This window comes from Myotis brandtii, unplaced genomic scaffold (assembly GCF_000412655.1).
Source record: "Myotis brandtii unplaced genomic scaffold, ASM41265v1 scaffold36, whole genome shotgun sequence".
NCBI classification, from domain to species: Eukaryota; Metazoa; Chordata; class Mammalia; order Chiroptera; family Vespertilionidae; genus Myotis; species Myotis brandtii.
In genome coordinates this window covers 1,917,397-1,934,336 of record NW_005363836.1, presented here as the reverse complement: position 1 = coordinate 1,934,336, position 16,940 = coordinate 1,917,397, and the positions used below count along the sequence as shown (strand labels likewise).

Sequence of the window (16,940 nt, the reverse complement as noted above, 5' to 3'; positions counted from 1 at the left end):
TGGGGAATAGCAGAGGATTTGCAGATTGAGACTTGCAAACCATGTCAATCCATAGGCAAATCTGAAGAGATGAAAGGAAACTCAGCATTTGTTGGGTTCCAGGAGGAAACTGGGGAGGATTGTATTGAACAGAAGCCTATTGGTGGGGTTGGGTGGTTTCTTATTGGTGCTGGGGAGAGTGCTGTTTCTGTTGCTGAGGCAGGCTGGGAAGAAATCTCCCTTCTTGCTAGTTATATAAGCTACAATGAATGGCAGTGTCTGAACACTCGCCTTTTATGGTTTCCTGCCTCCATTTTGATGAGTTTTCCTTCCTCCATTTTCAGGGACACTGCATCTGATTTGTAAAACAAAACAAAGCAAAACAAACAAACAAACAGCCAGAAGCAGAATGAATCTCAAATGTGTAAAACAGATGTTTTCATTAAAAAGGAGAGAGTACATTTAGTGAATGAAGTAATTCATAGGTAGAGTCATGGTTGTAATATGAAAGGAAACCTTTATGTTAATAATTAAAAAAATCATCATGAGAGTGCTAATGGAATGGAAATATACAGATAAGTAGATTTAAAATAATAGAGAAAGAGAGAGCATGCTTGGTTGCATATTTTCATTTAATGTGTGAAGGGAAGGGAAAAGAGAGCTGAGAATCCAGAAACAAGAACCAAACAATTTAGATCAGAACATCAGATGAAAACAGAGAAGCAGGAGGAAACCAGAGGTCATCCCTGAGACATTGTACTGGTTAATTAACAGCTTGACAGAAGCACACCTTCTACTACTCATCACATGAGAAGTTTATGAAAATTGGGGACACCAAGACTTGGGACAACATGTCAGTCTACAAAAATGATACAGGTGAAAGAAAGATGAAACAAAGTAAGAAACATTTTATAGAGTGTTGTCTACAGTTTATGAATAGTTTAAACAGTAGTAGTAAAGACATATATCAAATTACCGACATTAAGTTTCTGATTTGTTTAGTTTTTTCAAAAAATTCTCACTTTTTTCTCCTTCCTTTCAAAGCATACTGAGCATATGTTATGAGTTTGACACAATGGTAGTGATTTTACATGCATCATCACATTTGGTGCTTTTCAAAACTCTATAGAGTAAGTATTATACTTACCCTCAATTTACAGATGAAGAACCTGAGATGTAGAGAGATTATGCAACTTGCCCAAAATCACATACTCAGTATGTGGAAACTAGGATCTGATATCCAGTCTTCTTTATTTTAAAGTCTATGCTCTTAATTTTATATTACTTTTTTATGATCCAATAAACAGATTAATAGCATTAGTCAGATACCTGTAACATGATCCACTGGTTTATTTTTTTAATCAGAGTCATATTTCTAGGCCTTATGCCATATCTTCTGAATTAAAATGTTTGCAAGTAGAATTAAACATGTGCTAATTTACTAATTTGTTTGTTCATTTAAATTTACTGGGTTGGCATTGGTTAATAAGATCATAGAGATTTCAAGTGTATATTTCTATTATACACCTTTAGTGTATTATTTTTCAAAGTTTCATAGGTAATTTATAAAATATCAAGGGAAAATAAAAAAAGAATTCATACATTAGACTGTTTTCTGAAGGGAATTTAAAGCATGTTTAAGTTCTATGAGGTTTACATATGAAAAGAAGTTCAGCCTTATTCTTCATCTAGGAAATATAAATTAAAACAATAATAAAATACTATTTTATACCCACGAGAGTTGTAAAAATAAAAAGACTTATAATACCAAGTGTTGACAAAGATGTAGGACAACTAGAATTTCTGGTGGGAGTGTAAAATGGTACCTAGACCTAGACATATATCCAAGATAAATAAAAACATATCTCTACAAAAAGCTTGTACATGAATGTCCATAGCAACCTCAATCATAAAAGTCCAAATTTTAAAATAACTCAAATATCCTTAAACAGGAGAATGGATAAACAGATTGTTGTATATTTATATATTGCAATACTACTCAGCAATAAGAAAGATCAAATGATTGATATATGTTACATGGACAGATTTTAAAGACATTTTATTGAGCAATAGAAACTAGATAATTCTATTCACATAAAGTACAAGAAAAGGCAGAACTAGTCCATGACTACAGAAGTCAGTTGGTAATTTCTTGTATGTGTGGAGGGAGCCAGGGATAGATAGACTGAAAGGGGCATGACCAAGTTTTCTGGGATGATGGAAATATTCTATATCTTGGATGGTGGTTGCACAGAAGTGTGCAGAAGTCAAAATTCATTGTTTTGAAAACTTGATATCTGTACATGTAAGTTATAATTCCATTTTAAAAAGTATATAGTTTCGCCCTAACCAGTTTGGCTCAGTGGACAGAGCGTCAGCCTGCGGACTCAAGGGTCTCAGGTTCGATTCCGGTCAAGGGCATGTACCTTGGTTGCGGGCACATCCCCAGTAGGAGGTGTGCAGGAGGCAGCTGATCGATGTTTCTCTCTCATCGATGTTTCTCTCTCTCTATCCCTCTCCCTTCCTCTCTGTAAAAAATCAATAAAATATATATATTTTTAAAAAAGTATATAGTTTCTATTATTACTCTCTTCCTCCACTTACAACTGAGAAAACTGAAGTTCAGAGAGGATAAGGTAAGATTTATGGCTCTGAAGTTATAGAACTTACATCAAATTCAGGTCTCATTCTTTCTTTTTAAAAAATATAGAATTTATTGTAGTGACATTGGTTATTAAAATTATATCTGTTTCAATTCTATAATATAGCATCTGTATGTTGTATTGTGTGTTTGCCATCCAAAGTAAAGTCTCCTTCTGCCACCATTTATGCCCTCTTTACCCTCTCCTACCTGCCCCCACCCCCCTATCCCTCTGGTAATCACCATACTGTTTTCTATGTCTGTGGGTTGTTTTTTTCCTTTGTTTTTGCTAGTCCCTTCACTTTGTTTTTTTTTTTTTACTCTGGGTCTTCTTATATCAAGTTTCATGCCTTTATCTTTCTCCAATAGCTCCTATATAATAATAAGGCTCTCCTTCACAATGTAGCTACATAACTATAAAAAAATACACCAGACTGAAACATCTTCTTTAATAATAAAAAATGTAAAGATGAGAACATTGCAAAGGCCAAAGCATCAAAATTAACTAGTTTTGGTGCTTTTCTGGAGAGATGCCCAGACCAACTCTGAAAATCTCTTTGTACAGATGACTCTAGTCTCAATGTCCAAGAGTAGTCCATTTTTATTTTTTAGTACCATAATCTATACTTCTGGATACAGCCAGGGAAGATAACTTGGCTCCTTTTCCAGATTACATTTTATGTTAAAGGAGTTCCCCATACACTGGTAAATGTAATGAATAGAGTGCATTCCATTTCATCAAATCGCTTCTGTAGACATTCACAAAAGATCAGCTTCTGTGCACTCCAGTCAGACGCACAGTTATGAAAGTGCCATAAAACCTGTATAATCACCACCTGCATGTAAAAAATGCCAGCGATAACTAACCAAAATATTTCCAGTGAAAATATGACTTTGACCCAGATGGCAAAATAGGCTGCATTGGCCATAAATCTGCAGGCAGTAAATGGGCAGGTGGTAAATCTGCTATCATTGCTGGTGTTTTCCCAACACTTTATCTGCACAGACATTTCCCAAAGAGATAAAAATTCTGGAAATATGAAAGAAGAAACAAAATACTGACTGAAAACGCTGGTGTGAGGCCTAAGTTTCTTGAAATTTAGGAAATAGGTCCTAAGGTTTATAGGTTCAGTTCTGAGATACTGAGAAGTAGAAAAAAAAAGTGTGCAGAGAATGGAAGATAAAATATATAAAAAGCCTCAAGTTTATTTTCTATAACTTTTGACAGAAAGAATTACCCTGGAAATGCAAATTTTGTTATCTTCTTTACAAAAAAATAAAATTTTCCCCCAAACAATTACAATGTATTTATCTCCTAACTTCTATTCCCTATCACAATTGTTTTTACCCAGAATTATAGAAAGGATACAACAAGGTTTTGTGGACATAATGGAATAAACCGTGCTCAATTTAGGAATAATTTGTGATAACCCCATTCACAAGATTGGGAAAAGATTATATCCTACTGAGTGGAAATTTGTTTTTCTTCAGAAAAGAATGGATGTACTCACTATCCATCATCCTGTAAAAAAGTGTATCACCTGGTGTAAGAAATGAGCAGAAATTTGGACTTTGGAGGGAGGCATCTCCATTACTGAGATATTTGAGGCTGAATCGGAGGCACCTCTTCCAATAGTCTAGGGAGCTGTCCTGTCTCCATAGAGTTAGATTAGGATCAAGTGATTCCACTCCTGGACCTATTCTTCCAGTCAGTACCATAGCAAATATAAAGGTTTTTGGTTTAGTCCATATTCTGTACCCCCTCCTTGCAGAACAGTGCCTGCAACTTGGCACTTCAGCAGGCTATTCAAACACATCTTAAGGTCAGCAGTCTGGGTGAAGTATGTGATACAACCAGTGGGGCCTGGGGTCATGGATCCACTCTTTCATCTTATTTACTAAATAAATAAAGTTTACAAAAGGGGGTCCCTGGTCAGTAAGATTCCATGCCAGTGGCTCAAACATACTGTGAGCCTTTGATAGTGGGGCTAGCTAAGACTTTATTGGCAAGAAAAGCAACCCTATATGGGGAATGGATGCCTTTTCCTGAAAACAAACCAGTGGTCTTCCCAGGTGTAAAACAACATAGCCAACTTGTCCACAAGAAATGGTGCCATATCCAGGGCTCAGCATTGGTCTCTATGGTGGGAAGTTGGGCCGTTGGCAGCAATAGTAGCTAGAGCAGCCTTGATAAGTGGGAGCTGATGCTTTTGGATCTATGTGTAATATTCATATTTGGCATCATAGCTACTTTGTTTATGTGCCAGCACTTTGTGGCCAAGGACACATGAGTCATGTTACCTATGTGGCCAGATAATTTTATCTGCTTGGTTGTTTAATACCTCTTCCCTTGTGGATGCTTTCTAGTGGATTTTAATGTGTGATACAAAGATCTTCTCATGCTGTGCCCATTCCTATGGGCCCATCTATATACCCCTGCCTCATTACTCCTTGGCTAGAGTACCAGTCTTTTACTTCCAGGACATTTGCACAGGCCACCTCTTAACTGCCATTTGGGATACTTCTATTTTCACACACAGTACGTGACCAGTTGCACTGCCTGAGGTCCCAACTCAGGAAAGTAACTTTTTTTCTCACCACTATCCTTTAAGGTACCCCGTACACTAACCCTGTAGTTCAGCTGCTCTATATTTTTTGACTTGCAGACAAAGACAACACTTCTGTAAACCCTCTATCAATTGGTTGTATCTCATCTCCATGTGCCCTAGAAGTGGGCTGGAGAAAGGGGTGATGTTGCAGTAGTGCTGGGTTCTGTGGGTTCATGAGCTATCTGCTATCTTGCTTGTGTTTTCTTGTCCTGCTCATTCTCTATCCCACATGTAACACTTTCATTTTTTTTTATCATTGCTGGAAGAGGTCCAGAAATAATCCTTAGGTCTTAGTGTATCTGAAGGGACCAATCTCAGGATCATGTAATTTCCACACATCAAGTGGTGTCCCATGATTAGGGGTTTTGTCTCTGTGAGGACCAAGCAGCACATGTTTTTCAAGAAGTATGCAATTCTCCCTCTGCAAATGGCATATCATTTCTTCAGAAATCCAGGGGAATGTGTTATGATTGTCACTGGAGTTTCCCACAATTTCTATATGATGTTTTTCTCACCACTTATAGCTCCAACACCATAGGATCCACCATATTCTGTGACCCAAGTGTGGGGCTGTTGCACCTTAGCCTGGATCTGCTGTAAAGCCCATTTCTGTTCTGAGCTTTGCTAAATTTTTGTCTTTGTGTGTGTGTGTACCAACCAGTACATTTGTAGCTATGGAAGAAATATGTTTTGTTTTAGAACTTTAAAAGACCTGCTAGGACATTATGATTCCTTCTTTGTGTTACTTTGTGCAATATACAGTGATTTGTCCTTTACTTAGAGTCCTGTAAATTGTTTTGGACATGAGAGGCCCTTTCATCTACAGAGTTTTGACCTCTCACCCTCTGGAATGCATGTGTTCTACCAAGGCTTCCAGAATGCTACCTCTTGCTCATCTGGCGTGATCAGTATAATATCATCGATGTAATGGATTAATTTGAAGTATTATGAGTTGTCCAGATGGTCCAGATCTTTTCAGACTGTATCATGGCAGAGGGTGGAAGAATTAACATAGCTGTGAGCAAAGCTGTAAATTAATATTGTTGTTCAATCCAGGTGAATGTGAACTGTTTCTGACTGTCTATTCTGATTGAGATAGAAATGAATACATGTCCCAGAATATTGGCTTCATACCAAGTTCCTGAGGCCATATTAATATGCTTTAGCAAATATACCACATCTGGCATGGCAGCTGCAAAGGGACTATTACTGGGTTAAGCTTGCAGTTATCTTTCAGGATCCATCTTGTTTCTCTAGTGTTCAGACTAGTGAATTAAATAATGATGTTATGAGAACAAATGTCCCTTCATCCTTTAGATCCATAAAAGCAACACTAATCTTTAATCTCTTCCCCCACTCTCACAGTTCAACAATGTTGTTCAATTCCTGATGACTATGGAGGGGATGGAACAGGTTCGGGGCTTTCAGTTGACCTTACCCAATATAGTAGCTATTACCCAAGTGGTCAAGGATCCAATAAAAATGTTTATCACACTTCTAAGTGCCATTCTTGATTATACATTCAAGGATTGGAAAATTGACCATTAGGAGATATACCATTAGTGGATATGTATGGACATTGACCGTGACTACATTTATCATTTATCATCATCTGGCCCTTATGTACACTCACTTTAACAGGAAGACCATTATGATGGTCTCTGGATATCAATGTCATCCCAGACCCTGTGTGTAACAGTTGTCAAATATCTAGGCATTTGCTTACCCCAAGTAAATGACCACAGTCTTTTGGAGGAAGGACTGGGGTCATCATCACTATGTATACTTTCCATACAATAGTGAGGACCTTTCACCTGGAAACCCTATCCCATCTTCAGTGAATGGGTCTTCTGGCTGAAAACTACCTCAATTTTAGAAACTGGGCAAAGGATTATAACTTTTTTTTTTTTCAGTACGGCTGCCCTCATGCCCTGCTCATCTAACCTTGAGTTATTTTGCTGGTACAAGCTGAGTAGTTTTCCCTTTGACAGCTCATCTACTTGACCCCTAAGGATGCCTGGTTCTATTAAAATCTCCATGGCCTCCTGTGGTTCAGGCTTCCTTGGCTATTTATTCATTCACTACAACAAAATGAAAGCCTCTTGGGTAATGGTAGTTAAGCACTGCCACTTAGTCTCTCTTGTTTTTCAGTTCAATTACCTGCACTGATGTTATTGAGTAAAGCTTTGTAACATCACTCTTCTCTTCCAGTTCTGTCCAGACAGCTACCAATGAACTTTTACTGATGCTGGTGCCATCCCTTTAGCACATTCCTCATGGCCTTAGAAAATGGCCTTAGTGTGGAATGTAGTCATCTGCTGAGTCTTCCAGCTGTACAGTGCATATTAATTTGAGCATTTGTCTGAGCCTCCTATATCCTTCTTCCAGCGCCTGCCATCACATCCTGGCTTTTCAGCTTTGCTCGGTGTGTGCTATCACCTTCCCCTAGTTTTTAGGAGTCATCCTAGTAAGGATTCACAACCTTTTTGGGGAGTATCCTTGCTAGTTAAGTCCTGTACTTTAGGAAGACACACGCAAGTCAATAAATTTTTTCCTGTCCAATTTTTATCCCTTGAATAACCCTGTTTGGAAACCAGTCCCACATGCATTTACCCAACCCCACTTAGGACACATTGGCTGGATCTGGTAGCTCTTTTGGGGTACAGATCACTCACTACCTGGGTTATGCTGTGACTCAATCATAGATTAAGGCCCAGGGCCATAGGAAAGAAGGACAAGTCCTGAAGTGGGTACATATTTCCCTGAATGAGAGAGGACTGTAAACTATCTTCCAACAGGGCTGGCAGCAGGTGCAAACTCCCAGTAGGTGGGTAGGTCCTGCCACAGGCTCACAAAACTCAAAAAATCTAGGGAGTGATCTTTTTTAGAGGAATGTACCCAGATATTTCCATCCTAACTTTGGCCTTAAGTTGATGTTTAAACCTCTGTAATGTTTGTACAATCTGACTATTAAATCCAGAATTGGGCCCTCAACTTTCTCCAACCTACGGAGGTAGGGACAATTCTAGTTTCTTTGTATAAAAACAAAAAGCCGAGTTGCTTCTAATTCTAACTTTAAACTGCCTTTTTAGGTGTTTATTTTTTTCTATAGAGCAGTATTGTACAATAGAAGTATAATGCAAGGAACATATATACTTTAAAATATCTCTAGTAGTCACATTTTAAAAAGTGAAAATAAACAAAATAAATTAAAACATGAAATTATAATGTTTTATTTAATTCAATACAGGAATGATCCAAAGTAGGTTTATAGTTGTGTGTATGGAAAGACACACAGGTTTTGGTTATTACAGAGTTTATTAACTTGAAAAAATAAACTCTATTTCATCATTGTAAACCTATTTTTGCCCACCCCTGTATAACTAAAATAGTATTTCAACATTTAATTGGCATGAAAAATTAATGAGTTATGATTTTTTTTTTTGTAATGAGTCTTCTACTCTGGTGTGATTTTTACACATATAGTACATCTCAGTTTGGAATAGCCAGATTTCAAGTACATAAGAGCCACTACTCTACTAGGCTGTATGGTTACAGGGCACCTGTGTTGCTTAGCAATAGCTATGTAATCCTGTTATTCATATACTAGAGGCCCAGTGCATGACATTCGTACACTCGGGAGGAGGGGTGTCCCTTAGCAGTCTGGGATCCCTTAGGGAATGTCCGACTGATGGGGAGCCGGCCTAAGCCACAATTGGACATCCTTAGTGCAGCTGCAGAGGCAGGAGAGACTCCCACCACCACTGCTGTGCTCGCCAGCCTTCAGCCTGTCTTATGGCTGAGCAGCGCTTCCACTGTGGGAGCACACTGACCACCAGGGGGCAGCTCCCGTATTGAGTGTCTGCCCCCTGGTGGTCAGTGCACGTCATAGAGACTGGCCGTTTTGCCATTCAGTCAATTTGCATTTTACCCTTTTATTATATAGGATAGAGTATTTTCTCCATACATTTCAATAACAGCAATGGAATCACTTGCTAGTATATGCCAGTCTATTAATATATCCTCATGCTCAACCAAATTACCAAAGTTGAAAGTTTTAGTTGGACAGCCACTTTGTCCAAGGTGACACCTGTGTTTCCCCTTGCTAGTGATGAGTTGCCATGGCTGCCTAGTGACTTGTGATCCAGATCCTAAGACCAAACCCCATTTTGCAGCCTGGATTCTGAAATCCCTCCAGGTACTGACTGTCACAGGTTGGGTTCTCTGGAAGCAGATACTGATTTGGGGGTATAAGATATTTACTAAGGAACAACACCTGTAAAATGAAGGATAAAGTAAGCAGGACTAAGTGGGAGAAACTGTCAAACTGCAGCAAATATCTAAGAAATATTTGGCCGACTTGCTGACCACAACCCCTGGCCACTGCACAGTGGTCCTTTCTTGAGGGAAATGAGGCAGTACACTCCATGTCTGCACAGAGGCCATAGGTCTCTTTCCCATGTAGAGTCTCCAATAGATGGTTGAAGCAAAAATTTAATTGGAGAGTTTTAAGGAGATAATGCAACTACAGAAAGTTGGAAAGTCAGTTTACAATGAAGGCAAATAAAGAAATGGAGGCTAGAAAAGGGGATCAAGAGGGCTTTATTGTTTTTAAATTTTAATCTATTTATTTATTAAAAATATATCCTATCTAATAAAGAGGGAATATGCTAATTGACACTCATGCCATTGCAAAGATGGCAGTACCCACAGCCATTAAGGAGGGAATATGCTAATTGACTGCCCCACCTCAAAGATGGTGGTGCCCACTGCCAATAAGGAGGAAATATGCTAATTGACTGCCACTCCCTCAAAGATGGTGGCACACACAGTCAATAAGGAGGGAATATGCTAATTGACTGCCATTCCCTCAAAGATGGCGGTGCCCATAGCCACAAGATGGCGACGTCCAGTCCCCTCAGCCCTGCTGAGGCGGCAGGCATGTGGCAAGGCTGGGCCCGTGCCTGCCTCCGGAGTCCCCCAGTCCCCTCAGTCCCCCAGCCACCCAGGGCCGCCTGAGGCTCAGGTAACCAGGGCTGGCCGAGGCTCGCACTGCCGGCAGTGGCAGCAGCAGAGATGTGATGGAGGCATTGCCTTCCCCTGATCGTTGGGTCTCCTCCCACCCCTGAGGATTCCCGGACTATGAGGGGGCAGGTTGGGCTGAGGGACCCCCCCCCCCTCCAGTGCATGAATTTTCATGTACCGGGCCTCTAGTATATATATATATATTATTATTGACAGTATTACAGATGTCCCCCATTCTCCCCCTCTACTCCTCTCTGCCCAGCCCCTATTCCCACCCCCAGGCCTTCACCACACTATTGTCTGTGTCCATTGGCTATGCATATAAATGTATAAGTTTTTTGGTTGATCTCTTCTCAAATTCCCCCTCCCCTCCCAACAAACACACTCAGAAATATGTCAGTCTGTCACATTCTTCCATGCCTCAGGTCTTATTTTGTTGGTCAATTCATTTTGTTCTTTAACTTCCACAAATAAATGAGATCATATGATATTTGTCTTTCTCTGATTGGCTTGTTTCACTTAGCATAATAGTCTACAGGTCTATCTATACTGTCTCAAAGGGTAAGAGATTCTTCTTTTTTACAGCTGCATAGTATTCCATTGTGTAAATGTACCAAAGCTTTTTTACCCATTCATCTACTGATGGGCACTTGGGCTGTTTCCAAATCTTAGCTATTAAGAAATAGTGCTGCTATGAACATAGGGGTTGCATCTATTCTTTCTGATTGGTCTTTTGGGATTCTTAGGGTATATTCCCAGAAGTGGGATCACTGGGTCAAATGGCAGTTACATTTTTAATATTTTGAGGAAACTGCATACTGTTTTCTGTAGTGGCTGCACCAGTGTGCATTCCCACCAGCAGTGTACTAGAATTTCCTTTCCTCCACATCCTTGCCAGCACTTGTCTGTTGATTTATTGGTGACAGCCATTCTGACAGGTATGAGGTATTATCTCATGCAAAAGATAAAACTAGACTACCAACTTATGCCATGCCACAAGAATAAACTCAAAATGGATAAAAGACTTAAATGCAAGTGGTGTAACCATAAAAGTCCTAGAAGAAAAGTTAGGCAGTAAAATCTCAGACATCTCACGTAGCAGAATTTTCGCCTACACATCTCCTAGGGCAGTGGTTCTCAACCTTCCTAATGCTGCGACCCTTTAATACAGTTCCTCATGTTGTGGTGACCCCCAACCATAAAATTATTTTCGTTGCTACTGCATAACTGTAATTTTGCTACTGTTATGAATCGTAATGTAAATATCTGATATGCAGGATGTATTTAGGTGACCCCTGTGAAAAGGTCATTTGACCTCCAAAGAGGTCGCAACCCACAGGTTGAGAACTGCTGTCCTAGGGCAAGAGAAACAAAGGAAAAAATAAACAAATGGGACCACATCAAAATAAAAAGCTTGTTTTGTTTTTTTAATAAGAGGTAACTAAAGATAATTCTAAAAAATAGGACATGATTTGAAAAGGAAAGATTTTCAGAAGCATAATGGATATAATACAGGTGCAATTCAAATGGCTGGCCTTTGATAGGTTCAGAAATATTTTATCCATGGTAATAGTCCAGAAGGCAGAGTGTAGAAACATATACATATTAAGTGAGAGATTTGGGGGTAAGAAGAGAAGAGATTTCCTACAAATTTTCCACTAGAGGCATGTAATTGGGGAGGAGGGTGAAAAGGCAGGGGAATCATATAGGAGATCTGAGGAAAGAGAAGCTATGGATTTGTTGAGCACTGGAAAGCCAGGATGCGAGGGAAGTGATTTGGATTGCACTCATTCTGGTTTCATGTGAGTTTTGTGGTCATAAATTTGAATTCACAGTAGCTAGCAAGTATGTAGGCAATACTTTGATTTTACTGGGTTTTTGAGTTTCCCAGACTAATGTAAAGGATAATGTGAGTGAAGAAATTAGGGTGTTTGAAAGGAATTGATCTTATTGATGCACTTTGAAATACAATTTGAGTAAAAAGCAAATTAAAGATACAAGGGTAGTGTTGACTGATTGTGAAAAGGAAGACACATTTCAAGAAAGAGAAATAGGTTGAGCCTTTTACATTCTCTAATTATGATCCAGTTTATCAGAGATCACTGGCTGACTTAAATGGAAAGAGAAACTGATAGGTATACTGAAAAAGGGAAGGAAAGAGGGTAGTGATGACAGATTTTACCAATAGCATAGTGGGCTGAAGAATTGTTTTCTTTGTAAATGCAAGGAACAAAGACCCTGATTAGAATCCTCAGATTTAGAGTATCTGCAGGCAACATGATATATAGTAAAAGAACATTAAATACTAGAGGCTCGGTGCAGGACATTCATGCACTCGGGGGCAGGGGGGTCCCCTCAGCGTGGCCTGTGCCCTTTAGCAGTCTGGGAGCCCTCAGGGAATGTTGGCCGCAGTCAGACATCCTTAGTGCTACCATGGAGGCGGGAGAGGCTCCCACCACTGCTGCTGCACTTGCCTGGCTTGTGCCTGAACGGAGCTCTCTCTGTGGGAGCGCACTGACCACCAGGGGGCAGCTCCTGCATTGAGCATCTGCCCTCTGGTGGTCAGTGTGAGTCATAGCAACCAGTCATTCCACCATTGGGTCGATTTGCATATACCCTTTTATTATATAGGGTTGAATCCAACAACCTGGATTTGAATCTTGGCTCTATTACTTCATTCATTCATTCACTCACTCATCCATTCATTCTTACATTTATTCAACAAATATTAATTTAACAGCTACTAAGTATAGGCACCTTTCAAAAGGCTGATAAACAGCAAATAACAAATTGAAAAGTTCTTCTATCAGAGGCTTACATTCTAGTGGCGGGGTAGAAAAGGGAGAAAGATAGATAGATAGATAGATAGATATATAGATACATACATACATACATACATACATACATACTTATATACATGCATGCATATGTACATAAGTAAAATCACCTCAAGTTGTAAGTACCGTAAATAAATAAAAGAAATTAATGAGATAGTCACTGACTTGGACTGAGAGATGCAGCTGCTATTTAATAAGGTGGTCAGGCAAGGCCTCTCCAAGAAGGTGACATTGGTGCTCAGATCTGAATGACAAGAAGGAACCACTTACACAAAAGAAGTATTCCAGTCAAAGAGGAAGTTGGGTAGCTCTGTCAAATGAGATAAGAAACTTAAATTTTCTGAGCTTTAATTCCTTCAGTAATAAATGGTGATAATATTCTCTTAGAGGTTACTATAAAAATAAATAATATATGGCACAGTGCCTTGGAGATAGTAATTATTAAAATGGGATTTGCCTTCAGTATTTCTTCACAGAGACGGTACAGTTTCCTGAAAGATTTAAGGGTAACTCTAATCTACCTTTTGTACTGACTCCTTTGGGTCACACCTGAAGTTCCCATAAAGTGCTTCACAGAACCTACAATGGAATATTCTGCTATTGTACATCTTGTTAAAAACCACCACAATGTTCATGGGAGTTTTTTCTTGATATTTAGGCCTATGGATGTCCCTTTTGTAGAAAAGCAAATTTGAGAAATACATAACTTCATAAACAAGGGTTAACATATTTTGCAAGTCTTGTACAATATTTCTATTTCAGTAAACTCATTAAAAAGCTTTTACTGCAATTCAATATTTTTTATTCAGTTTTAATACTGTTCCAGTTCTATCCATGAGGGTGATTAGATTACCTGACTGGAAAATTACAAAATTAACAATAAGGTGAGTAGCTCAAATGTATACTAGATCTTCTGGAGGGAAAGCACACCATGCTGTTAATCTCATTCTCTGTGTAGAAGAAACACTATGATTTTTAAAAATGCCATTATAATATCATTTCAAATAACTTTGTTTTAATTTAAAACAAATAGGAGAGCCACCCTTAGGCCCCAGCACGCAAAGGCAAGCTGAACCTCAGTGTAGGAGCCTTCTTCCTTCCCCCAAACTGCCCCTCTCTCTGCCATTGCCAGTTAAGTCAGGGTATTAGTAACTATTAATAGTGCAGATTGCTAGCTTGTCTAAATGAAAATGTATTATTTCCTCTAACTTAAAGCAGCTTATGGTTCATAATCAATTTCATTTGGATCAACCATCCCAGTTCAATGACAATAAAACCTCTGTAAAATCTTTTTACAATTACTACTGTTTTTCTGAGATGATTTCAGTTTCTTTTCATACACAACCATATTTTCTTCTTTATTTTATACTAGAGGCCCAATGCACGAAAGTTGTACAAGAGTAGGCCTTCCTTCCCCTGGCTGCTGGCACCGGCTTCCCTCTGGCACCTGGGACCCGGGCTTCATTCGCAGCCCGGCTTCATCTGGAAGGACACCAGGTCCAATTAGCATATTATGCCTTTATTATTATAGATTTCCCTTGACTTGCTCAAAGAAATTATTTCTAAACTACAGATACAGATGTTTTAGGATCCAAAGAGAATAAAAAACTTTGAGTAGTAATGTTACATTTTTGTATCTGTACAAATGGTGTTCTTTTAGAGTGTTGAGTATCTGCACACACATACACTTCTCAGTACCTAATCAGATATATCAGCTTCCCGTTGGCAGAAAGAAAGCTATATGCTGTATATAACAATGATATCTCTATAAACTCAATGAATAGTTAACAGAAAAATTATTTATTTTCATTAATTATTGCTATGAATACCTTTGATAAAGAGAATAATTTTTAGATTTTGGATCTTTAATGAGTATTTTTTATCATCTGGATTCATTACCAGGTGTACCGGTTAATAATGCGGATTTTGTAATCAAAGAAAAACATGATAATTTCAAGAGAAACATCAAAAGTGCTTTATTCAAAGTAATGGCCTTCGCTAGCTATACATTTCCCCATCTTTCAAGTAATTTGTGGATACCATCCCAATAGAACTTTTCTTGTTTTGAGGCAAATCATTCAGAGACCCAATTTTCTACTTTTTTGTATGTTTTGAAGTGCTGCTCAGAAAGTGCGTGTGCCATCGATCAGAACAAGTGATAATCTGAAGGAGCAAGGTCTGGTGAATACAACAGGTGGGTTAATACTTCCCAGGCCAGATCTTTCAACGTCTTTAACTGGTTTTGAAGTGTGTGATGGTGCGTTATCATCAAGCAAAATTACTGTGCTGTGTCTTCTGGAACATTCTGGTTGTTTCACGATCAAAGCATGGTTCAAATTGATTATTTGTTGTCAGCAGCAATCAGTATTAATGGTTTCACCTGTTTTTAGAAGCCCATAATACACCGCTCCTTCCTGATCCCACCAAACGCAGAACATTGTCTTCTTTCCAAAGTGATTTGGCCTTGCAGTTGATGTTGATGGTTGACCTGGATCAACCCATGATTTTGTGCATTTGGGATTCTCAAAATAAATCCACTTTTCATCGCCAGTCACAATTCAATGCAGAAAAGACTTTCTTTCATGCCGTTGACGCAACATTTTATTGATGACTTTTCGGTTTTCCATTTGTCTTTCGTTCAGTTGATGTGGCACCCATTTTCCTTCCTTTAAAATCTTTCACATTGCTTGTCAACTATCAGAAATTGTTTGCTGAGCAACGTTTAATCTTTCTGCAAGTTGTTTTTAAGTTTGACATGCGTCTTCATCCAATAATGCTTGTAATTGTTGGTCTTCAAACTTTTTTTGGTTGACCTGGACATTCTTTCTTTCACATCGAAATCATCACTTTTAAAGCGTTTAAACCAGTGTTCAGAAGTATCTTGAGATGGAGCATGTTCACCATAAGCTTCCAAAAGTATTCAGCAGCAGTTTTCTTTAAAATAAAGTAATGAATTAAAACTTCCCGCAAATGTTCTTTTTATGGCACGAAATTCAACATTTTTAAGTGTAAAAATATCTATGATGTTAACACCTTCAGCAAATTTGACGTATGAAGTTTTGAAATTTGTTGTCAATACAACAAAATAGCATACATATCAAATTGCATATATATCAACATATGTGTAACTCCATCTATTAAAAAAAAATCCGCATTATTAACTGGTACACCTAGTACATTGCAAAGGACTTGGAAAGCATGCTCCATTCATCTTCATAACCTCAGTGCCTAGAAAAGAGCCTGAGAAACAGATGATGCACAAGGAATATTTTGTGAATGAATGAATGATTATGGCAACTTAGTTTACTATTGTTGCACCATGTGGGTGACACTTAAATCACTCTTTGAAAAGAGAGGCAAATGAGATAACTGGCTGACTATCCATAGCAATAAATTTCTAGAGACAAAACCACCGCCTATTATCTTTATTTACTTAGCTGCCTTGTGTCATGATGATGGGAGACGCATGATGATCCAGGTTAATCAAAAGCTCAGAAAAGCACAGCTTTCCAAAAGGGCCCACATGCTTCTGCAACACCAATAAACTGGGAGCAAACAGTGAATGGAGGCATAGCCATTTTTCTTTCCTTTGCAGCCATCACTTATCTTGTCAGTTCCCCTGCTGCTGCCGCTTTAGCTCACATGGAGGTGTATGTTTAATAAGCAATAGGTGGAGATCTTTAAAGGGAGGCTTTTCAATCACAGTGGATCTAATCATGGTAAATGGCAAACAACATTCTTATTAGGTTTCGCTAGCCAGTGAGGAATTGCCATATATGGAAAGCAAACTACACATAGATGGATGTTGTTGTTGTTTTGTATTTGCTTTGAGCCAATTTGGTGTGCATT

The 16,940-nt window shown here is 38.7% G+C and overlaps 1 protein-coding gene across 1 annotated transcript in view; it reads left to right on the top strand.

The window, feature by feature from the left end:
* Positions 1-16,940, top strand: part of NEGR1 (neuronal growth regulator 1) — an 893,286-nt gene that overhangs the window by 428,353 nt on the left and 447,993 nt on the right. The window lies entirely within an intron of this gene.